General features: G+C 52.9%; 1 pseudogene; it reads left to right on the top strand.

The window, feature by feature from the left end:
* LOC123380768 overlaps nucleotides 1–21,698 on the top strand; it is a 33,295-nt pseudogene extending 11,597 nt beyond the window's left edge.
* The last annotated feature ends 2,445 nt before the right edge of the window (nucleotides 21,699–24,143 follow it).

The following is a 24,143-nucleotide window of genomic DNA, read 5'->3' as shown; positions in this document are numbered from 1 at the left end:
GTGTCACCGGTTCCAGTGCAGTGAGGGTCCCAGTGGGAAGGGGGGTGGGTTCGTCATGGGATAATGACCCTCAAGGCTGCCATCAAGTCGGGCAGGCGGCATTGGGCGCCCACAGGCCCAGGCTCCAACAGAGTCTCTCCTCCTTTGTGATCTGCATGTCAAGTCTCCGTTTCTTTTCTCACCTGTCCTCTCTCCTGTCCCTGGTCAGCCGTGTAGCCCGACCCTTTGTCTTTGGACACTGTGCTGCTGAGGAAGCTAAATTGTTGGAAGTAACTTCCCAGGTTAGGAAGGCAGCACGCCTGTTTGCTCTTTCCGCTTGCTGCTTCCTCCTGTCCGTGCTGAGTGGACAGGGGTGTCTGCCGGGGGACGAGGCACCGTCCAAGGATCCAGGACCCGGGGTGGGGACGAGACCATTGCCTACCCCCGGTCACCAGCATGGAAGCCCACTGCCTCCCACTGGGACGCATGAAGCCGGTAGGGACTGTGAGCAGGCGGAAGGCCGCTCACAGCCTGTCGTGCATAGGCCCAGCGTGTGGTGTGGGGCAGCCAGCTCTTCTGACCCCACTGTCGCCCACAGGCCGAGCAGAGGCGTGGCAACATCGAGGAAAGTCTGCACCAGATGGAGGCCCAGCTGGAGGAAAAGAACCAAGAACTGCAGCGGGTACGTGTCCGGGCGGAGCAGCCGCGCACCTGGCAGTGGTTGAGGATGAGGCGCAGGCTGGGGGTGTCGGGGTAGGGAGCGGTCCCTTGTTTCCCACTTCTCCCCACGTGGACGCCAGGCCCCTCCTCGATCCCATCAGGGGTACAGTGCACTCTTGTGCGAGTTGGATGCTAGTGAACACTCCTAGCATATGGACAATGTTCTCTGGACGCTGGGGCCCCGTAGGCAGTGCCACCTAGGGGTGGAGGCACCCGCACAGCCCACCGTGCCCACCAGCTCATTAGCAGCTACTCACGGTTGACGCGGGACCTCGTGGGTGTCCCTTGGCCAAAGCGGAGGTACTGGCCTGGGGTAGGGCAGCCTAGAGGAGGGGTCTCCTTCCTTAGGACATGACACTGAGGTCCTGAAATCAGGTCACGGGCCTGACCTTGGTCCCCACATCCTACTTTCTACTTGAGATGTAAAGGCACAGGTCGGGGTAGATGTTCCTAAGAAGAGGAATAGCGTCATCGAGCCTTGACGAAAGGGAGGCCCGTGTCCCTTGAATCCCCTGAGATTTTTCCCTGCGGGAGCTGGTCGGACGTCAACATGAAACACCCAGGAGACAGAGCAGGCAGCAGCCTCCCCAACTTGGGACGTCCATCCAAGGCCATCAGGTTTTGTTTTCACCAGAAAACTCAAAACACTCACCCTTAACTTACACCAGAAACTCGTGTGCTTGGCCCTCAGGGTCAGAGAATAAAACATGAGTTTCCGCGGAGTGAAGCTTCTGATGCCAGCGTGACGGCTCGTGTTGGCCGACCCCAGCCTGCCATGACACATGCACACACGTGAGCACAACCAGACGCTAGCCTCTTGGGCCGAGAATTCGACCTCACCTACTTAGAGAAGCACCTCATTGCCTTTAGGACTGTATGGTAGTTTGGAGGGACAGGTGTTGAGATAAGGATTCTATTATAACTGAGACAATTCCAAGGACACTTTTAAGCTGCTTTGCTTGAAAAATACTTGGGTGCCGATCCCTTCTTGTGGGGTGGCCAGGGTCTTTTCCAAGTGATGGCCGTTGCTGCGTGTGAGGTGTGGTGGTCGTGCTTTCTGTTGCCTGCTCCCAAGGAAAGAGGTGCCAGCAGGTGTGGCTTAGAGATGAGGAAGCCCGAGCCTGGAGGGACTGTCCATTGCCTAGCCTGCGGGTGTGTCCTGTGGGCTCTTCCTCCTCCCTGGGCCCCCCGACTGCAGGGCACATGTGTACTCCGTACCCCACGGCCCTGCGCCCGGCAGGAGCCCCTGAATCCTGCCGGCCTGTCCTCGCCGCTTCTGTTTTGGGTTAATTCAGGATATGCGGTAGACACAAGTTTTTTAACCATACGATTGATGAGAGTTCGATAAAACACAGACCCGTGAACTTTGCGGTTATGTTCGGAAATTACTGGAGGTAAATACAAGTTTCCATTACAAAACGTTCAGGAGATGTGTGAATTTCACGAAAAACAGGTGAAAGTCTTTCTCACCACTGAATCTTTCCCAAAGTGGATTTTTTTTAATCTTTCGGTTTTGTCAATGGTTTCATTTCTTTCCCCCTGAGGCCAGATCCGAGCTTCTGTTTCCGCCCCGGAATATGCCTCCTCTCGTGTGTAGTTCAGCTGATCCCCTTCAGAATGTGCTCTTTCCTGCATGTACATCTGCCTCCTGAGCCCATCTGAGAGCTGATAATGAGGACATTCGTGAGGGCCCATGCGCGTTTTGTTTCCCAGAAACAAAGGGACCTGCTAAGTGATGACCCCTGGGAAGCAGGTTCCTGCGTTTCTGTGCCCCGCTAGGTCGGTGCTGGCAGTGACGCACAAGCAGGCCAAAGAGTGCCGTGGGAAGGGGCAGCCGAGGATGGCGTGCGTGTGGGTCACACCGCTGGCCATTCGCACGCCTGAGCCGGTGTTCGCACTTTGGCTTGAAGCCTGCGTCTTCTCTTTCAGGTCAGGCAGAGAGAAAAACTGAAGGAAGAGACTAATCAACATCTGTCCGGCACTATTGACCGGCTCCTTTCTGAATCTGACGAGCGTCTTAAGCGTCATCTAAAAGAGAGGATGGCTGCTGCAGAAGATAAGGTAGGACATGAGAGACAGCGGCTGAGTGCCCCCGTCCTCACAGAGGAGACGCTCACGTTGTGATGCTGAGGAGCAGCGTGGAGCAGAGGCTAACAGCCACTGCAGAAAGTAGAAATGATTCTTTCACACGGAAAAACTGCAGGCTGTTACCCACTGCCTACGTTAAGTTCCCAGTGTCTTGTCCCTGCCCGACGTCTGTGTGCGGGAAGGTGCGTCTCACTGTCTAGGAGAGGAGTATGGTCTGGGGAGGGCCCGAGAGTAAGTATTTTAGGCCTTTACTAACTGAGACGTAAGGAGTAAGCTAGCTTCATGCTAATCAAAGATGGGCACAGAAACAGCCATAGGCAGTATATAACTAAGGGGAGGGGCCGGGTGCCGATAACCCTTTGTTGATAGGACCCGGCGGTGGCTGGATGTGGTCGGCAGGCCCTCGTTTGCCACCCCTGTGCTGGAACCTTCAGCCTGGTTCTTGTCTGGGGAGCTAATTTCTACCTCTTTTGTCCAGACGGACCGGTAGGAGTGCGCAGTTCTGTCAAGCATTTAACCAGCTGAAAACAGAGTATCTCCTGTTCCATCTCCTGCCTTCCCTCTTTTCATCTGGGTTGGAAAGAGTCTAAGCCTGGACTCTTACAGCATCATAACGGATACACTTGAGGTGTAACGGGAGGGAAGCAGTATCATAGGATCTCTGTGAGAGAAGCTCTGGTGGTGACAGTTGGATGCGGACCTGATACTACCGGTTCTGGTGACACCTGTGTCCCTGTAGATGAGCCCAGAATCTTCCCTAAGACTGGCACTTGGAGACACCAGTGAGCAATGCTAATTACACGACACACTTGTTTTGGGTAAAACCCATTATGAGGTGCGTTATTATACCCCACGTGAGGTTCTACCTTGATCACTGGGGCCAGCCTTTCGGTAGAATAGTTGTATGTGAGATTGGAAGTATATGTACGAAACGTAGGTCAGCTTTCCCAAGTGACTGAGGCATCACAGACCCTAAAAGCTAGTACAAACCAGTGTACCTGCTGCAAGTAAACTTAGGAACTTGTCATACTTACAGTCAGACAGTGATCCGTGAAGAAATTGTACATGGACAAAGTATGAGTAAAGGCTGTTACTGCAGTTTCACAGACAGCATTTCACTCTGTGGTCATGTGACCCGGTTCGTTGGTATGGCCATCCGCTCCATGCCTTGTCTGTGGTGCTGCGTTATTGTAAAGAGAAACGTAGGCATGCTCTAGCATGTGGAACGTTTGAAAGAATCAACACTAAAGGACTGTCAGTACCTTTCTCAGAAGTCTCTGTTAGGAGAAGTTGGCAATCTGAAAAAACAGTTACAAGAAACGCAACGTGAGAAGGTATTTCCATCTCTCAATCATTCAGTGATCGGTTGAGACTGGAAAGGAGCAGGTGACCTCTGGGGCTCACACTTCCTCCATGGCGAGCCACCACTGTGCTTTCGAGAGGCCCCATGCTCGCTAGTCTGAATGGCACGCATGTGGCGGAGTTGGAGGCGAGCAGCCTATGGGGTTCAGATTTCTGAGTCCCTTCGGGGGTTCGCTCGAAAGCTAAAATGTTCGCGTAAACCTTTCATTGAGCGAAGCGTTGCCCAGCAGGAAGGTAACAGGTGACACGGGTGTCATCCCAAGGATTCTCGCGGCTGCATTTGAAATGGTCAGACGGGTGATGTTAGTTTTCATGTAGCCCGATGCAGGCAACATGTTATTGTATCAAGTAAATAGTGTAGACATGAAGGAGCTACTCTACAATGTTTTTCTACATTCAGTCCTTGCAACCCACGGGGCGTCTCACAGTTCCATCCCCTGTGGTCGGGACCAGCCCCATTTTGGGCGCTCAGTTAGCCACGTGCGGCGGTGTCTCCGGCCTGGGACGGCACTGCCTAGGGGGTAGTTGTGTGACCGAAGCTCCTCGTCGGTTTGGCTCCCTGGCGCTGCGTGTGCAGACGTGAGGCTGGGCTGCACAGGGTCCACGACGGAGCACGTGCCTATTGCACAGAAGGGCTATTCCCCCACCGCCCAGAAAGTCCTGCTCCTCTCTACATAATTAGGAAGAAGTCCTAGTGGCTCGGTGTTTCTCCTCTGTAACCTTGCTATGCCTGAGACCTGACTGTTCAGTAGGGTTTAGGACGTTCACTTGGTGATCCGGGTGTTTACTGGAGGACTCTTGGAGAGAATGGTCTTCGGGTTCGTAACTGCTAAATTTACCCAGCGTGGTTATGATGGTCAGCATTTCAGCACACTTGATGCAAGTAGTGTTTTCCATTTTTTCTTGAATTCTAATGAACCTACAGTGTTGTATCAGTTTCAAGTAGACAGTGTACCGTTTCAACAATTGCACACGTGACTCTGTGCTCGACACCATCACTGTGGTCACCGTGTGTCACCATACAGAGTCCTTAGGGTATCACGGACCGTATTCCCTGTACTGTGCTTTTCATCCCCGAGACGGCCTTATTTGATATCTGCATGCTGATGCCTCCTAATCACCATCATCTCTTTTGCCCACTGCCCCTACTCTCCTCTCCTCTGGCCACTACCAGTTTGTGCTCTGTGTTGAACGGACTCTTGATGCAAAGACTAGTTAACCTTGCTTGCAGTGAGTGTCATTGTCATTTGCTGCTTTGCAGGATCACCTTCTCCGGAAGATGGAAGCACTGAGGGCCGTATTAAAGCGGGCAAGAGTGAGAGGCTCTTCGCTTCACCATGGGTATGACACTTCCCGGTTCACAGATCTGTTTGAGATGCGGCTGGGGGTGGCTTCCCTCTGTCACCAGTATGACCTGAACCAGCTCATGGTTCCAAAGTAGAACCGTGGGTGTGCCATGGTATGACCCGAACCGGATCAGAGTTACACACAATAACCCTGAGGGTGTTGTAGTCTGACGCGATCCATTTTCCAGGTACCAGCTAACTGATGATGGGGCGGGGCTGGGGGGGACACTGCCCTTCACCGTGCCTAACATGAACCACCTCACAAACACCTATGTTAGCACCTGCTGTGTTTCTTCCAGAGGAATCCTTTGGCCGAATGGGCAGAGTGACTGGATGTAGCTCAGGGAGCCGGTAGCTTAGTAGTTGGCAAGAGGGAGAAGTAAAACCTCATTCCAGAGGTTAGGTTTGGAATCTCAGGAGACCGGGAGGCATGACAGAGCTCACAGCCATGGGAGGAGGAGTGGAAGTTAGGGAAAGTTCTGTTCGTGTTTGGGTGGGTTTATTTGCGGCCTCCCTCCACCGAGTGTGGCAGTGATGGTGTGGGGCTAGGAGGGGTCCAGCGTGCCAGGTTCGGCCCAGCATCCCTGGAAGCTATGGTCCCTTCCACAACGCCAGTGGGGTCACCATGGGAGTGCACACGTGGCCATGGTTGTGAAGGTCACCTTGACATTGGTGGGGTTAGCGCAGTGCTCGCAGTTTCTTATATTTTTGAAAAGACCGGAGAATGACATATAATCGCTGTAACTCTGTTGGGACGTTGGTGAGTCGCCTGTGAGGGAGTGGGTCAGCCGGCTTGTGAGCTGCGTCCTGCAGACAGTAATTGTCAGCGAGGTATTAAAAGGTTTGCTTGCTTCTTTGTAGGAAATGGGTACCATGTGAGAGTCATTCTGGTGTGACAGTGCCTCGAGTAGCTGACTGGGCCCCCTTGGGTGCAGGAAGCAGGCTCCTGCTCCAAAGGCAGGCCCCCTCAGGCCTCACTGGGGTGTGTGCGGCTGCTGACGGGGGCTCTCGGGAGAGTCGAGGGTGTGCTGTGGCTGTCCTTGTTGAGCCTGCTTGTAGGAGAGAGGAGAAGTCAGTACAGGTAGGGGCACAAGCGGCCCTCCGTGTCCACGGAACTACTGGTGGCACAGCGAATGTGTGTCCGGAGAGAGAAGCACACAGGAAGATCCGGGCACAGAGCAGCCTCTTGGTTGGCTGACGGAGATCCTCGCCAGCAAGACACCAGTGTGCTGAGTGTCACCATTCCAGGGCTTGAAGACGGGCATGTGTGAGGAGGCCAAGGGAGCAAACAGTGGATGTGGTGCAGGCCCCTCGAGGGCATGTTGGAGTTCTCAAGGGAAGGGGCTGTGCAGGCCCCTGGAGGGTGGCACCCTGGGGCAGTTGCCATAAGAGGGACGTCCACGCCCGTCACCCGCCTGAGGTGAGCTGGCCAAGGAGAAAGATAGAGAGGATCGCAGTGCTCCCGTGGTTGCGGAGGCGTTGGCCGCGGTCACAGGTGGCCTTGTGGTCAGAAGACCCCGGGCAGGAGACCGGCTGAGGAACAGGGTCTGTTTGAAGCCGTCTCACAAAGTGCCCTCTCGTGTGGTGGCAGAAGAGAGGCTGGTGGGAGCTGTGTCGCCGTGAGCGGCCGGGGGCCGTGGGGATGAGTCTGAGAAGGCGGCAGGCAGGCTGCACAGCTGAGCCCTCCTGGCACGACCTCACAGCCACGTCTTCTGTTTGTGTCCTCCTCTAGCAAGATGACATGGTCTGGGTTGCAGAGGAAAAGAAAGGTGTCGGACCAACTTCCACACGCAGGCGGGGCAGATGGGAGAGAGCTCTGGGATAGGACTGGATGCAGGGTGTTGGGGTCGGGAGCCAGGGAGCCTGAGATAGGGTGTCAGAGTCAGGGGACACACGCGAACCTCGTGGAGCCACGAACCATGCCAGGTCCCATGCGGGGTGGCGTGTGTGCCTCTCCCCGACTGGCGATGTGTCGTGGCCGCACAGCGGCGAAGCTAGACCACCTGAGCTCAGGTGAGCAGTTCTTCTGGGAATGGGGGGACCAGAGGAGGGGAAGATGGTTGTGGCCAGCGGGCAGTTCCGACTTGGCTGTCTTAGAAGCAATCAGTACCCTGAGGCAGCACGTGTCAATGACGTTTCTTGAAAGGCCGCAGAGAAGAGCTTGAAGCACCACAGAGGAGACGCCCTGTCGTGGTGGCTCTGTCTCCAGGCCACAAGGGGTGACGCCAGAGGCCCCCTCTTTAGTTGATGTGAATCAGATGGGTGTGTTCTGTCTCCCGAGACCATAAGGATTTGTGAAATGGAAGGCAGCCTCTGTTCTTTTCCAGAGAGCGAGGAGCCACTGGACTCCCGTGCAGGGTTCAAGTGTGGAGGGTGAACCCGTGGCTGAGGCCGGGCACATGGGCTGGCGGGTGCTCCTTCACAGCTGCTGCCCAGAGCTTCCTGCCCAGAGCCTTTGCTGAGGGGAGCAGCTGACAGCCCAATTAAGTGACTCCACCCTAGGGGCTCGGGGCTCCATGGAACTTTTCTGGAGACTTCTGTGGCCAAGGGGGACATTTGTGTGTTAGTCTAACTGCACAGAGGCCAGAGACGCTTTTGCCTCGGAAACACCGGGCGCATTGCCACCTCCTGTGTACGGGAGCTGCGAGGTGTGGTTCCCGAGGATCCTGCCGCGGATGCCCCTGGGGCGCCCGATAGTGGCTGGTGGAGGAAAACCTGGGGTCACCTGGCATCACAGCAAGGGCCTTGGCACACGTGGGCCGATGGCAGGTGAAGGCCAGAGGGACGTATAGGAGTGCTTTCCGGTCAGTTGGGCAGGAGGTGGTGCAGACACGCAGGACGACAGCTTGACTGGGGGCAGGCGCTGCTCCACCTCGGGGACGTCTGGGCCGCGGGGATGCGTTGCACCTGCTGGGCCCGGGAGACCCTGTGTCCACAGGGCCCGGCTAGCGGGCTTGCACTGCAGCCAGGGGCAAGGATGCCTTCCTTGGAGACCTTTTTCTGTGACCTCATTTTCCCAATTGACGGGTTCTGGCCTGGCTGACAAAGTCCACTTTTCTTTAGATAACAACCTTGGTGTGTGTGTGCGTGTTTGTTTGACCGTTTTCCTCCGTGTTTCAGGCGGACGCACGTCGGCAGCATCCCAGCTTCCAGGTTCCGTCTGGCGGGCAGCCCCACGGATGCCAGCAGCACCAGCAGCAGCGCGGTGTTGCGGCGCCACCGGAAAGGCCGTGTGGCCCGTCTGCGACATGAGCCTTCCAAGGCAAGGACCTCCATCCTCTGGGGGCTCTCGTGGGACCCACCTGCCTGCTCCAATGTCACCTGCCTTTTCCTCTGTCTGTGAGGCTCTTCTGGAACTAAAGGACTGATAGGCTGCTTTCTCTTTTCCCCTTCCCCCATTCTTCTTTTGCTGCCTTGGAATTTACTTTTGAGAGCTTTTGTTCTTCCTTTGTATAAAGTAGCAATGTGGATTAAGATAGGACCTAGTGTTAAGCACAGCACAATGCAAATTAGTAAGGGTTCGAAACGCTAATGAAGGTTAAATGAACACGTGTATTCATCCTTGAACAACAAAGAATTCACCTTTGGAGTTTAAGTACTTTTGTCCTTTGTCTCTTCAGCCGCGTATATTTTTATATATTTGTGTAAGTTTTGAGCACCTGTAGTCATGGAACAAGTTTGGTGCAGACATCGTCCCAGAGCTAGGGTGCAGCATGACTGAAAAACCCAGATGAGGGGCGCCGGGTGGCTCAGTCGGTCAAGCGTCCGACTGCTGATTTCTGCTCATGTCACGGTCTCTGGGTTTGTGAGATCGAGACCCGGAGCCCCGCTGCCCCGCATGGGGCTCTGCGCTGACCGCGCCTGGAGCCTGCTTGGGATTCTCTCTGTCTCCCTCTCTCTGCTCCTCCCCCACTTGAAATAAAACAAAGAAAACAATAAATAGATAAAAAGTCAGAGGAGAGGCCTGCACCCCTGTGTGTGCACAGTGTAGTGAGGGGAGACCAGCAGCGAATGGGAAGTAAAAGGTGATATGTGTGTTAGTTATCTATTTCTGTTTGACAGATGATTGACCAGTCCCTAGATGGGCACCTGTGGATAGCCCCAGAGTCCAAGGGTGGCTCTCTGGGCACTGCCCAGTGTGGCAGTGGAGAGAGAGAGACAGAACTGGCAGAGACCAAGCGGTCACAAGGTGGAAGGAGCTCAGTGAGCCAGGTGCTCAGGGAAAGGGAGACCGGTGGCCTGGTCATGCTGGGTGGGGCCAGGCAAGGTGGAGGCCGAGGACCACGGGGGTCTGGTCCAGGAGCCCTTGCGCTGAAGCCCACTCGCCAGAGTCCCAGAATCTGTGTAGACACAGTAGGGGCAGCTTTCTGGAGGACTTGAACTCTGGTTGGGAGCAGAGACGCAGTGCTAGCTGGAAGGAGACACAGGGTAAAAGTTCTGTGGTTTGTGTTTTGTCATTTTGCTGTTTTGCCCTGGAGCGTCTGTGATCACTCGTGGCTGGCTCGTGTTGTTTCTCCTGTATCTTCATTTGTCATTAGAGAGGGGGTTTTGCCCCAGTAGTCATAAATTGTCGTTAGCGTATCACTGTATAGTACAGGTGGATACGGGTATGATCCAGATAATAATTTGTAAACGAAGTGTTTCTTCAAAAGAGATAAGGCACTGAGCATAGATGAACGGAAGCTCGATACAGACAGCACGCTTTGCGGTGCCGACACTCGTGTTCAGGACTCCAAATCTCATGGGCTTACTGAGCACAAGTACTGCCTTCTACACTGAAACTCAGGACTCCTACAACGTGAAGCTGTCACCTGCCCCTAAGCCCGTTTTTATCACGTACCTGCCCAGGACACCCTCCTGTAACCAGCACGGTGATTCGTGAGAGGTTGTCCATCAAATTCTAGGTCAGGATTTCACATTCACGTCCAGCAGGGCATTAACAGAGTGGGTTTGTTTGGTGTTATACAAGGTGTTGCGGGAACTTCGGCATCCCCTAGGGTGATACTGTAAAAGTGTAACTTGGTTTTCAACAAGGAGAACAGTTACAGGAAAGTTTAGAATAGGCACCTGTTAGATGTCTTTGTTCTACAAGATGCCGTGTTTTAATAAGTTGTGTATGTTGTCATGGAGTTTTACGTCCCGAGTGATAATTGGTAGTGTCTCTGGTAAATATTGTATAACCTATTACGTTCAGATGTGTGGTGGAACAAAGTTCTGCTTCCAGTCGTGGTTGTTTCTAAATCTTCTCTCAATTATATCCGTCCTGTTGTTCTCTTTCAAATATGTTTGCCTCATTTGGTCTTGGAAATTGTAGCTTCCAAGTGTGCAGCAAATCTGATTTCTCTTCCTTTCTTTGCATGCCTCTGTCAGCCTAGTGAGGGAAGGAAGCATCGGAGAAAGCGAAAGTGTTTCGTAGTGCAACCTAGCTGTGTTTGTCTGTGGTGTGGGGGAGAGTGCCCGTCTCTCCACAGTGAGCACCACAGCTGGGTAAGGACGAGCGGCTGGCGTGTGCGGGAAAGTCCAGGAGCCACTGGGGGCTGGAGCGTGGCGGCCGGTTTCCACGGTACCTGCGACGGCCACCAGAGCTCACCGTTGTCTCTCGTTTGTGTCTTGCTCGCTGCGCTGCGTACCTAGTTCCATGAGACATAGAAGTTTCTAGGAAGAGAAATTACTGAAGCAGAGGCATAGAGTTTCGATTTCGGGATAACCACTTTTGACAGCCGTAGCCAGCAGCATTCAGAGAGCTCTTAGGGTTCGCCACCTGGTGTGTGCAGTGGTTTAGGATCCTGTGACCTGGCCCTCACAGACATCCCCGCGAGCCACAGCTTGTATGGTTAGCCCATTTCCCGATGTGCAACCAGAGCCTGAGAGCCCGGGTCCTGTGCATGAGGACACCTTGCAGGGCAAACACTGGCCACGACACCACTCTGCCACATACCCCACCTTTGCTCGGGCGCCCTTCTCCCATTTACAGTGCCCCTCGCCCGGACAGGACACCTCCTGTGTCCAGAGGACAATGATGTGGGTGTGCCCATTCTCAGGGGAAGCGCCGTGCCTCGGGACGGAACCCTCGACCAGAGAGTCCGCCTCATAACTGGGATGCCTTGCTCCCTGGACCGGACCCCCATCCCAGACCTTCCCAGCCATGCGCTGACAGGGCCGTGCCTCTGATACAGAGCTGGGCGGCAGCTGGGGGAGCCCCTCCACTGCACAGATGGTGTGTCCGTTCAGTTGAATTCTTGCGTTCAAGTGCCAGTTCGGTCACTGGTTGTTTTGTGACCGGGGTGTATTCATCACCATCTTTTTTTCCTGCTTTGGTCTCCTGGTAAGTGAGGACAGCGAAAGGTTCATGGCCCTTGGGGTATCCACACCCTGCCCATCGGTGCACGGTCCTCAGAGATCAGGAGCTCACATCGGCGACGGGGCACAGAGCACGCCCTGCATTCTGCTGGCTCGTGCTGCCTTTTCCTCTGTAGCAAGACTTTCTCAAGGAACAGAGGGTCGTGTGATGAACACCCAGGCAGGACGGCCTGCTCCCGCAGCTCACTGATGGCTACTTGGAGGGCTCTTTGGAGGTTTTGGGGGATGAAGTCTAGGTGTACGGGCAGTGGGTGTCAGGTCCATGCAGACAGGGCCAGCACGGGCGTTGCACTTCCCAGCCTGGCCGGAGCCTCCCGTTTTGGTGGAGACTGAAATGGCCCATAGGCACAAGTCTGGCAGGACCCAGTGCTGGGCGGGGGCCTGTGTGTGGACTGCGCTGTGACACAGGGGAGGGTGTGCTCCCGGAACCCTCCGTCTCTGCTCACCTCGTAGCCTGGTCGCTAGTGTGGCTCCCTGTCCTGTTCCCTTTTGGGTTTGTTTTCTCCATATCCTTGCTTCCACCTGGGTATGAAATGTACTTGTGTTGCGTGAGTCTGACCCTGTTTGGTTTTATGTGGATAATTTGTAGCCTCTTAAGGTAGCCTTTTGTTGTCTGATGACTGTCAGGAAATCAGGAGAGGAGGCAGGTGTTTTGGAGCTGTTGGTTAAGCTTGTGTCTTCCCTGAGCTCAGCTCCGCTTGGTGCTGACCGCCATGGGCGTCCCGAGCCCCATGCAGCTTCGGAGGTCCTGGTGCAAACCCGGTTGGCTGTGCCTGTCTCGCCAGTCCTACACGTGTGTCTCGTGAGGTCCGGCCCTGCCTCACCACCAGGACCTGTCAAGGGTCGTAACGCTGGCGGGTCCGTGGCCCCACGGTCCTTCCCAGGGCCCGCAGCCACACAGCCGCAGACCCACAGCCTGTCACAGAAGGAAAAGTGGAGTCTGAAGGGGTTCATTTGTCGTGACCGCAGCCAAGGGACACTGTGTCTGCACCGTGTCGAGCAGACTGTCTGTAAGCTGCAGATGAGTCCGTCAGTTTGTACCATCAACCGAAATGTCCCCGAGAAGCAGAAGTCAGACCCGAGTGTGGGGTCAGGGGGTTGGGTGCCTTGTCACTTTACACACGTCCCCGTAGATTCCAGCCTTGCATCGCTACCAGAAGTGACAGTGGATTAGGCCACAAGCTCGCTCCACTTCCCCCAAACAAAGAGCTTTGGACAACCGTGCATGGGAGGGCTCCGTGCTCACCAGGGTTTGCCCTGAATGGCGTCAGGAAACAGACACCTTCCTTCTCAGCTGGCCGTGGTGTATGGTGACATGGTTTGGGTCTCCGCCTCTACCTTCTGTGGCCGGGCTCCTGGTGGTGCGAAGTCCTGGGGAGGGTACACCCCTCGGTGCAGATGGGCTGGGGGTCTCAGTGGGCCCACTGCCCGGACGCGAATCCACCCTTTCGCCTGGCGTTAGGCCGATCCTAGGAAGTCGTTTTGGACGCTGCACAAAGCACAGCTCAGAGCTTTTCAAATGAGTTGCTGGCTGTGATTTCAGGGCTGTGTGCTCCTCTGTCTGGGTGCACGGTGAAATCATGTCACTCTCCTCTCCACCCCACAGTTGCTGCATTTGGAGGAAGAGTCACAAGATAGCACGGCAAGGGCACGATGTGTACCGTCAGCTTCTTCGTCCCAGAGGTCCCTGAGCTTGGACAGGCTGCAGCAAGGGGCACTGCACAAGGCCAGCCACGAGGACATCAGGGACGCCACAAAGTAAGGGGCACAGGCATCGTAGGAGACATGCCTGTGCGCTGGTTTTCAGCTCTGAGAAACCTTTGATCTCTACATGGGGGAGAAAGGGTCGGAACAGCGATTCCAAAGAGAGGCCAATGAACTGAGTTTACGTGCACGGCGTTCTTGGGATACCTGCCTGGGTGCCCTGGGTGTGGCCAGCAGGGCAAAAGGCAGGTGGGAAAGACCAGAGTCTTGTGATGCTGGTGGCTGTAGGGCAGCCTCGTTTGCTCAGATCCTACACACCAGCCGTCCTGAGACCTCTCTTTTCCTCCCGGTGGATCCTGGGTGACATGCTCCCTAGGGCTCCTCCCCTGGGCCGCACTGTGCCCTGTGGGGCTGTCAGGAGCCATGCTCTCTTCCCCCCACCCCCACCAGGCAGCTCCAGCAGCCTCTCTGTTACTCGCACCACGTCCTGGGGTGGCTCAGGTGTGCATGTCCTCCGTGCTCCCGGGTCACGGCCTGGGACGGGTCCTGAGCGTTCTCGACCCAAGGTGCTTGGACTCCAGATATACTTGGGAGGGAGAGAGTGTCAGCTCCCAGGGCGCAGCCCTCCCTAGAAGCTGGGGGATTGTGCTTCTAATCACGTGGGGCGGTGTGTCGTGTGACGAGCACGCGTGGAAGATGCTCTCCTGTGTGTCCCCCAGATCCCCAGGCTCTCAGGATGGCCCCCTGAGCAGCCTCAGCAAAAGTAACAATAGCCAGGACTCACTGAACAACGCCCCCAAGAAGAAGGGCATCACAAAATCCATCCGCTGGTTGCTCACCAGAAGACAAAAGGTCCACCCCAGCCGCGCTAGCGACGAGCCTGCATGACCAGGTTGGTGTCCCCTGCGTGTTTCCAGCGTGTGGGTGGTCTTACTGGCCTCGTTCCTCTAGATCCGTGGTCTCTCTGCCTGCAGACCCCTCCCCGTGTCGGGAGACCTCACGTGGCTGTGGACACCCCCCGCCTCCCATTTCATCACTCTGCTTCCCCACAGCCACTGAATTGGAGCCACTGAATCGAAAACCCTTCCCAAGGTGCCCTGGGACTCAGCAAATTGGGCGGACAAGCTGAAAAACACCAAAACCTTTAAAAAATAAGCATTGTGTTTCTTGTCACCTTGCTGAGCACTTTTCAGCTGTACCTGTTTTTAAAGCAGTAGCTGTTCGTTTGTTCAACAGACTCTATAGCTGCAAAGCAGTATTATGTCCTCCACGGACATAAAAAGGCCTCCGGGGCCTTTTGCTCCTGGAACCATGCTGGGAAAATTCGGTCCCTTAGATGTTGCCAGTGTGTTTTCTTCCACATCCTTGTACTTTCTGTAACGAAAACATTAAGATTCGTGGTAGTGCCCTCTGGCTCTCACACCCACTGCTCCCAGAAATGTGTATGTCTTGTAAGTCCAGAGGTCACAAAATTGGCCAAAACATGTCACTGTGTTTCCTACGTTTATTTTGTCATCTTCAGGAGGTATGGTTTAAGTACTTGGTCATATGAGGACAGCGTTTATTGAGTTGTTTGCCCCAGCATTTGATTCAGTTTCACAGAGTGTGTGTAGGTGACTTTCTCCGGGGCTGAGATGTTCAAATCGCTGACTTGGGTTCTGTGTTACCATAGGTATAACGCAGTGTCTGAGAGTGGATCATACTGTGGTCTCTGTGGACATGCATGGCCAGTCCCAGAAACATACGGTTGACCCTTGAACAGCCAGGGTTTGACGTTCAGGTCCACTTCTATGCAAGTTATGTGTTTCCATCCAGTAGAGTATTGTAAATGTATTTTCTCCTCTTTATGGTTTTCTTCGTCACATTTACCTTGTTTTATGAAGGAATACAGCATATACACGTCACTTATAAAATATGTGTTGACCGGCTGTTTCTGGTAAGGCTTCTGGGTACAGTGGGCTATGAGGAGTGAAGTTCTCAGGGAGGTGGCGGTGAGATAGAGCCCCATAAGGCTCCACGAAAGGTGCCTAGTGTTGACAATGTCCACCTCAGGAGAATGAGTCTCAGAGTTATTACAGAGTTATTACAGAGTTATTACAGAGAAATGTAATAACGATCAGTAAGTGTTTTAAGCGTGTCCATGTGTTTGAACAACTGTTCTTTTACCTAGTGAAAGACCTTGGAAATGAACTGGGTATATGTGTTTCCTGTACTGTGTACTTCATTTTAAATCTCTTCACAGTTGACAGAAGCAGTCTTTCACCAGAAGTAACTAGTGAATCATCTGGTGATTTTTCGATGTCTCCTAAAGCAAATGCAATATTTCTTACTTTGCATGAAAGTGAGGTGTCCCGTCACAGTCTCTTAATATGCTGGGGAGTCTTTTCAGGTTTCTCTGATTTTCAACTGAGTCCACAAAGCGGGCTTTGCGATTAGAACTGAGACGTTTGTGTTGAAGTGACAAGGTGCCCAGGCTCGGGGCCAACAGTGTTGTCTGACGGGAGCAAGGTTTTCCAGAACACTCGGAGTGTGCAGCTGAAGCATAGGCTTGGGGCACACAGCGGAGATCCTTGTCCTGCATTACAGGGTGTGGATGTGATGGAGAGAGCTTTCGGCAGCCACCGTGGCCATGGGTGTTTACTGTCGGCAGAGGTGCTGGTTTGGAGGAAGGACCCGGTGATTCGCTGGGTCCTATCGATTGGCCTTAAAGAGGATGCCAACAATCGCGTAGACGGTGGAGTTCACGGCACGTTGATGGCCTTAGATGGGACCTTCGATGTCACCGCCCTGGCGCTTCTGGTGCAGATCCCGACCCAGAACACCCAGGTGACACCGGGCCGTCTGCACCCGCCCACTGCTCTCCTGCTGGAGACCCCGCAACCTGTACTGGAGCAAGGCAGCGCGTAGCTTCACCGCACAGCTAGTCCTCTCTCCCCAAACCCGGTCTGTTTTGCGCGGCCCGGAGTCCTCGGTGCTGCCTCCTCCTGCCTGAGCTCTGCCTGTCCCTTCCCCTCACAGGCTCGTGAGACTGGCGTGCATTTAGCTCTTATGTGGAGAGAGAAACACTCTTACTTCGTGTGCCACGTGGAAGTTTCATGGCTTCTGTTTCTGATTTCCCTGTGGAATTCTGTTTGACTCATGGGCTCAGTGGAGAATCAGGAATCTTTTGATCCTTCTACAGAACACTGTACACCTTTGGGAATGCCCTCAGTGACCCCACTGCAAATCCCCCTCCACGGCACCCTTGTCTACTTTCCCGGAGAGCATGGACCCCTCTCCCCAAAGGCCCATTCCTGTGGGCTTCCTGGGGGGCTCAGATGATTCGGCGCTCGACCCTTGCTTTGGGCTCACGTCATGATCTCATAGTTGGTGGCGTCGAGCCCCAAGTCGGGCTCCGTGCCGACGACTTGGAGTCTGCTTGGGATTCTCTCTCTCCGTCTCTCTCTGCCCCTCCCCTGCTCATGCTGTCTCTCTGCCTCTCAAAGATAAGTAAATCAAGCCCATTAATGGACTCCACATTAACATCTCTGATTGAAAATACACTATTAGGATTCAATGGGTAGTGTTTTGAGTTTGAAGTCTTGGTTTCGACGCAATTGCAATATGTTGTCATCCTTTAGATTGACATAACTTTTGGGGTGTTGGCTCGTGATTTCAGGCTCGTGCTATCTTGGAATGGGAGTTGAACCACCTTTTGGTCATGGGGACTGACCAAAGGGTTGGTGAAATAAGTTTTCAGCCTAATGATATCTAAATTTGCGTTAACTGTTAAGTATTATATTTGGGGATGCCTGGCTGGCTGAGTCAGAGGACAGCGTGACTCATAATCTCTAGGTTGTGACTTTGAGCCCTGTGTTGGGGGTAGAGATTTCCTAAAAGTAAAATCGAAAAAAAAAAAAAAAAGGGAACGTAGATTATTATGTTTGTAGGAATCATGTACCAGACTACTCTTCCAAATGCGGAGATAATTTTACCTTACAAGTTAAGCTTAGCTCTTACTTTATTAACAAATGAGCTTTGGGGCGCCTGTGTGGCTCAGTTGGTTAAGTGTCTGACTTTGGCTCAGGTCGTGATCACACTGCTTGTGAGTCTGAGGCCAGCATTGGGCTGGCTGCTGTCTGCGTGGAGCCTGCTTTGGGTCCTCTGTCACCCTTTCTATCTGCCCCTATCTCACTCACACACAATCGTTCTCTCTCTCTCTCTCTCTCTCTCTCTCTCTCTCTCTCTCCCTCTCTCTCTGAAAATCTAACAAACAGGGGTGCCTGGTAGCTCAATCATTTAAGCATCTGAGTCTTGCTTTCAGCTCAGGTCATGATCTCACACTTCGTGAGTTTGGGCCTCCCATTGGGCTCAGCGGTGACAATGGGGATTCTGCTTGGGATTCTCTCTCTCCCTAGCTCTCTGCCCTTCCACAACTCATACTGTTTGTGTCTCTTTCAAAAATAAATAAATGTACCTGCAAAAACGTAAAAAACACCCAAACCAATGAGCTATTGAGAAACCAATATTTTAACAGAGGTGAGGAGTTTGGTTTCTTTCCTTTTGGTATTTGACTTTTGAGAGTCTTGAGAAATATTTTTCACATCATAACACGTTGATGGCAGCCTGGCAATAGAGCCTGTAAGTTGCGTTTGGGGGCGCCCGGAGGTCTCCCTGCAGTCCAGGGCCCTGTGCTCTGGGGGAAGGTTACAGTCGTTTATTTCAAAAGACACGAAGTGTTGATGTCTCCTTATACAACACCAGGACTGATTTACTCCCACACCACTACTTAAGACTGTCTTCATTGCCATAAGAACACTCGAGTGTGACGAGAATAGGACACGTGAAAGGGTGCGGTGGGACTGTCCTAGTGTGTAGCACTGTCCGCAGCTTAAAGACTGTTTTGAAAACAAAAAGGTAGTATCTTCTATAGCAGGAAGGTGATTTCACAAAGACGGTGCGGCAGGTCCGGTCAGCCCAGGGCTGTCCTGACTTGTGCCCGGTCAGGGTCCTGGCACAAATATGGCCCTGCCTCCCTTTACCGCCTGGGGCAGCCGTCTGGGCAGGGGGCCCCCCATGGCTGTCAGGAATGGGGGTAAACAGCTGTAAGCAAACTTGCAGAGTGAGGTCATTTTAAAGGGCTGGTAACCTTACTATATATTTTTGGTTTTTATTTCACAATGTGTCCTGTAATTTCCCAGGATGATGATAGAAGCTTCAGGAGGGCACCTTCTTAGAGATAGCAATGTAGATCAAGACACTCTTGACTTACCTGCTGGGTCAGCAGAGACCCTCCCTGCAGACTTCTGGGTCACTTCCTCTCTGTCCTCTATGCAGCCAGAGAAGATGCTGCTGGTCTGTATGTGACGTGCCGCTCTGCCCCAGCCTCTTGGCGGAGGTATGGGAGGCTCTTGGGTTGGAATGTGAACACTGATGGAGAATGGCCGACTTAATATGTAACGAGGCGTTCAGATGCTGTGGCATGCTCAGGCTCAAATGATCTAAGGTTACTCCTCACTTCTGCTTATCAGAGTTTCACAGTGAAAGAGATTTTTTTAACTTTTCTATCTGATGGAATATTAGCACATTCTCTCAACTACTACAACTAGGCATCGTGGGTGTCCTCAGAGCGTTGGACCAGCCTCAGAGCGACACTTGCAGAGCTACGTATGTGATGGGCAGCCCTGGCCCCTCTTTCACAAGATGGCAGATGGACAGGGCGAAAGTGTTTTCCTGGCCTCTACTGCCCCATTGCTATTTGAGAGTGAACTCCCGGGGACTCCCCCGGCTGCTTGCGGGTGGAGAGAACCCCACTCAGAAGTGCCCCGGGAGCCCTCAGTGGTTGCTGCTGTGGTTTAGAATGTGTGTGGCTGTATTTGTGCACTCATGTGCTATTTTGAGACTAACCGCATGCTGCATTTGCACGCTGCCCCTTGTGTTGCTTGGAGCAGGCATAGTATCTGCACCACAGAGGCTGGATTCAGCCAGTCATGTCTTAATCCTGCCGACGCCTCCTGCTGGTGAGTAGAGGGCACCGTCCATGCAGGCCACAGTCGGACACCCCGTGTCCTGTCTGCGCAATGTGCATGTGAGCCAGGACAGCCGCAGCAGGCTCACTTAGGGACTTTCAGAAATACACAGACACGCAGACGCACATAGACAGACTCACACACACATACACATACACGCACACACACACACATGCGCGCGCACACACACACACACGAGCTTCTCTACACCTGCTAAGAGGATTCTGGTGTTTGTGTGCTTACACTTAAAGAGGTTGGTGTGTTCTCAGTTTTTCTGGAGAAAACTGTATTTCCACTCTTTTCATAAAAAAAGAAGTTTGGGTTCAGTGTCTGCTAATGTCTTTTGTGGTAGGGAGGCAGGATTGCTGTCGGAGCAGTAGGAGATTTTCCAGGTCTGAGCTGACCTTCCCGCTCGTTCGGGAGCAAGTGGCACTGGCCTTTGCCTGGTCTGGTGGAGCTCCTAGGTCAGCAGGCCCTGGCTGGCTTGTTTTACGCACACCTTCTTGAATGAACCAGGCCCAAGAGGATTCTAGTCCTCACGTGAGTGACGCTGGTGGCCTCTCAGTTGAGAGATTAGCTTTTAAAAGCGGAAGCACATTGCCCTCTGAGGGGCTGAGTTTCAACTTGGAGATTTTGGGTGTGGGCCCCGGAGCCCAGCCCTCTTCTCCCTGCTCTGAGGGCCTCGGGGGGGGGGGGGGGGGGGGGCTTTGTTCTCCTCTCATTCTGTTTTCCTGTCTCAGCCACAGTGTTTGATTGTTGGGAGCTCCTGGCTGGAGGCCAGGTGGAGCCTATGACACTTGAACTTAGGGTAGTGAGTTTGAGCCCCATTTTGGAATGGAGATTACTTAAAATCCTAAAAAAAAAAAAAAGAATAGTTGATTGATTCCTTCATCTTGTTTTTTTTTTAATCTGGTAACTTTCAGTCTTAAGCCAGTATGAACTCAATCGAATAATTCTCATTGGTAATGCAAAATGCTTCCTATTTTCTCTAGATTCTCAAATCTCTTCAGCCAGGAAGGTCTTTGGGGAGGGGGGGCACGCACTAGGCCCCACCTGGGGCCCTGGAAGGTGCTTTTCGGGCTGATGTCTTAAGACTGATTCTTTCCTTTATCTTGCAGTTTACCCACACTGCTTCTACCGATGGTCTTGCAGCACGCAGAGCCCAGCAGTGACTACATTTGAAAATTCAACCAGATCTTTCATCTGTTAATCCTTGTTATATGGACCCTGAGATATTTCATTACAGTATTTAATTACTGAAAAATTCGTGAATAGGATCGAGAAACTCATTTAGCATTTAATGTTTCGTACATCTCTGTAAATTTGTCACTCCCTATAGAGAGTTCCTTCCTTTCATGTATATCCAGGCTATAAATATCCTTGGGAATCCATTGATGTTCTTATATCTCAGTTTAGTCTTTCAAGCGTATGTACTATCATGGTTGTATGTATAAATCCTACGACAAATACAGGGCTTTTATAACCTGTGCATGTATTGTAATTATCATTGTTTACTTTTTTGTTAAGAAACCCTGACAGAGAAAAGGATTTTACCATGTTTGTAAAATCACCGTGACGTAGCCTGCAGTATCCTTTACGAATGTCCCTTAGCTCTACAACCATGGTTTTGATATAATCAGACTTAATTTGCAGCAATTGTCATTGTATTTTAATGACTCACCTTAACTACACTTTTTCTAACAAGAAATGCTTTCTTCTGCAGTGTGAACAGATTAAAAATATCTGGTGTTAACTATCAGCTAAAGAAACTTGGAGTGGAAAGCTGATTGAAACACGGTGAAAATCTCCCAGGGCCGGTATGCTGTTTCTGAGCCTGGTCCCTGGGGGCCTGGGCAGTTTGCCTGGAGTGACCCGCACAACCTGGGAGCTGAGGCCCCAGAAAGCCTGGGTGGGGCAACCTGGCCACCTCTTCCCCGAAACCCTGCCCGCCCCCTTCTCCCCCCCAACCCGAACCTTAGACCCCTGGCAGCAGAACTCTCAGAGGACCAATCAGGGTGCACTGGTCTCCCACCTCGGGCCAGGGCGCTGGGTGCTCAGCACAGAGCAAGATGCAAGATCCTGGAAACAATGTAGCGCAACTCTAATAAAGGCCTTATTGTTCTTACGGAAATCAGCTGTTTAGATTTGTTTGTAAACAAGTTTAAGGAGTGGCCCTCATTCTCCATTTGTAGATTTTATTTAATTTTTTTATGTTTCTTTATTATTGAAAGAGAGAGAGACAGAGCGTGAGCATGGATGCTGCAGAGACAGGAGAAGACACAGAATCCGAAGCAGGCTCCAGGCTCTGAGCTGTCTGTCAGCACGGGGCCCGACATGGGGCCGAACTCACAAACTGTGAGATCGTGACCTGAGCTGAAGTCGGACGCTTAAGTGACTGAGCCACCCAGGCGCCCCATCTCCATGTGTAGATTTTGAGGAGACAGCCATTTCAGGTTATACAAGTAGCCAACATAACTTATAATTTTGAGGTGGCATATAAAAAAGCCACCCAGGAATGTGCTCAGATCGTGGTGCCTTATTTCTTATGCAGCTGGTACAGAGATAGAAACGACATGTCTCTTTACATGTCGTTTCTGCTTTTCATTGGGCGTTTGACAGTTTCCCTGTGTTTTTCTATGAATCTTTTGTGAACTTCCTGATTGTATGACAGAGTAGGTACCGTCTACTTTGAACTATTTTTATCACGGAATTATTTGCTGGCTTTCAAGGCAGTAGTGGAGCGTTTCCCACTGCCAATAAAGACTAGTGAGAATAAGCTGCCATTGACTTGAGAAGTGGCTGCCGTGGTTTTCTCTGGTGCTCGGGGCCATGAAGGCACTTCTGCCACGTGGAAGTAGTAGTGTGGAAACCAGCTGATAGAATACCACAGCTGGAAGTGGAAGTTCAGGACAGGGGTGTCCTCCACAGGAGGGCCAAGTGCCCAGACCCTAGGGTAGCGGCCCCGGAATCAGTGCAGCCGGGGGCCCAGGCAATAGGCCAACAGGGCAGGGCGACTCTTCCACGGTCAGGGCCAGCTGAGGCTGCTCTTCCTCCAGGACCCCAGGAGACTGGAGTGTGTGCGTGTGCGCATGTGTGTACAGGCGCGTGCTTTCCACCCAGTCTCCACTCCTCTTCCATCCTCTGTGTGGGCTTTCCTGTCCTGCTGCTGTCCTCTCAAGGTCCCAAGAGGTGCCCAAGGCTGCATCCTTCCCCATCGTCTCAGCCCCTGGAACCCACTAGGCTGCTTCTCCCGAAGCTCAGACCCAGTGCTGAGTCTCACACCAGCCAGTGTGGCAGGCGGGAGGGTCTGCCCGCACCGGGGGCTGGCAGCCACCACCAGGCCAACTCATGAGGCTCTGGCACAAGATCCCTGTCGCTCAGGCGACTCTGGGACGGTTCCTTCCCTCCCCGCCATGGAGAGCACATGGCCATCGGGTTGGCGGATGGACACCGTGACCCGTGGTCCGTGTGTGGTGGGCACAGCTGACGATCACTGGGTTTCATCTTCCTGGACTGTCTCTCCTGCCAGGACTGATCGGCTACTCCTCTGAATGCTGCGTTCCCTTTTTGTGGAGTAATCCTTCCCGTCTTTCTTCCGTTAGGGCGTAGTTAGGTTGTTGTCTTCCTGTTCAGAATCTGTGCTGGCTGATTTTTTATTTTTTTTTTTTTTCTGCACTTCCTAGTCCTTAGTGTTAAGTGTGAGATTTGGAACAACAGAGTGCTTCCTTGCTTTTTACATGTAACAATCTGCTCTTCCCCACCAAAGCTGGGCAAGCCTTAGGCATCTGAAAGTTTCTGGAAACAGATCAATTCACCACAGGTACATTAAGTTGCAGATGTTTTATTAAAACTTGATTTGGTGGTTCCACTTGTGCCTAAAAAACAAATGTCAGTTGAGAAACAGACCAAGTGCCGAGCAGATGTCGAGAGCTTTTGCCTCTCTGAGAACACTCCTTAGCCATACTTGGTTGTACTCACTCCACACTGAACGTCCGAGGCTTGCAGGCCTTTCCACAGTCCCACCAGGTCCCACCGAAGACCCTTGACTCCCCCGCTGCTAGAAACTCCTACTGGAGGTCACTAAACCCTCATCACTGCTGCCCTTCAGGTCCTGTCTCCAGTGTCACATCGTGTGATCTGAAGGTAATTGTGGCTTCCCGTGTTCTTCCTCGCCTATTGCTAGCTGAGCGCTCAGCCCCCCCAGAAGGGTGCTCCGTGGTCCGGGGAGTGATCTGTCCCCATGTCCTCTGCAGAGGGGCAGCAGGCACACGCGCAAGTGGGGTTGTTTCCTCCTTCTTGCCAATATGGCTTCACTTGATGGTGTTTCTCAAGATCTCCGAACTCTGCTCTCTCTTACCTTCCTGTCGCTTGACTCCTCAGTGGGAACAAGTGGCCCGGATTCTGCTGTTTCTTGTCCTTGTCTTCCTGTCGCACCTTTTCCAGTCCTGCCTCAAGGCCAGCGCTGTGTCTTCAGCCACCGTTGCTTGGGCAGAAACTGGTGGGGGGCGGGGAGGCTGCGGCCTGCCAGCCTCGCTGCTTGCTGCCCACTGTCCTGTCCTCCCTCAGTGTATCGTAC

Source organism: Felis catus, chromosome D2, assembly GCF_018350175.1.
Source record: "Felis catus isolate Fca126 chromosome D2, F.catus_Fca126_mat1.0, whole genome shotgun sequence".
Classification (NCBI taxonomy): Eukaryota; Metazoa; Chordata; class Mammalia; order Carnivora; family Felidae; genus Felis; species Felis catus.
The sequence above is the reverse complement of the archived record's forward strand: the minus strand, read 5'-3'. Positions and strand labels throughout refer to the sequence as shown.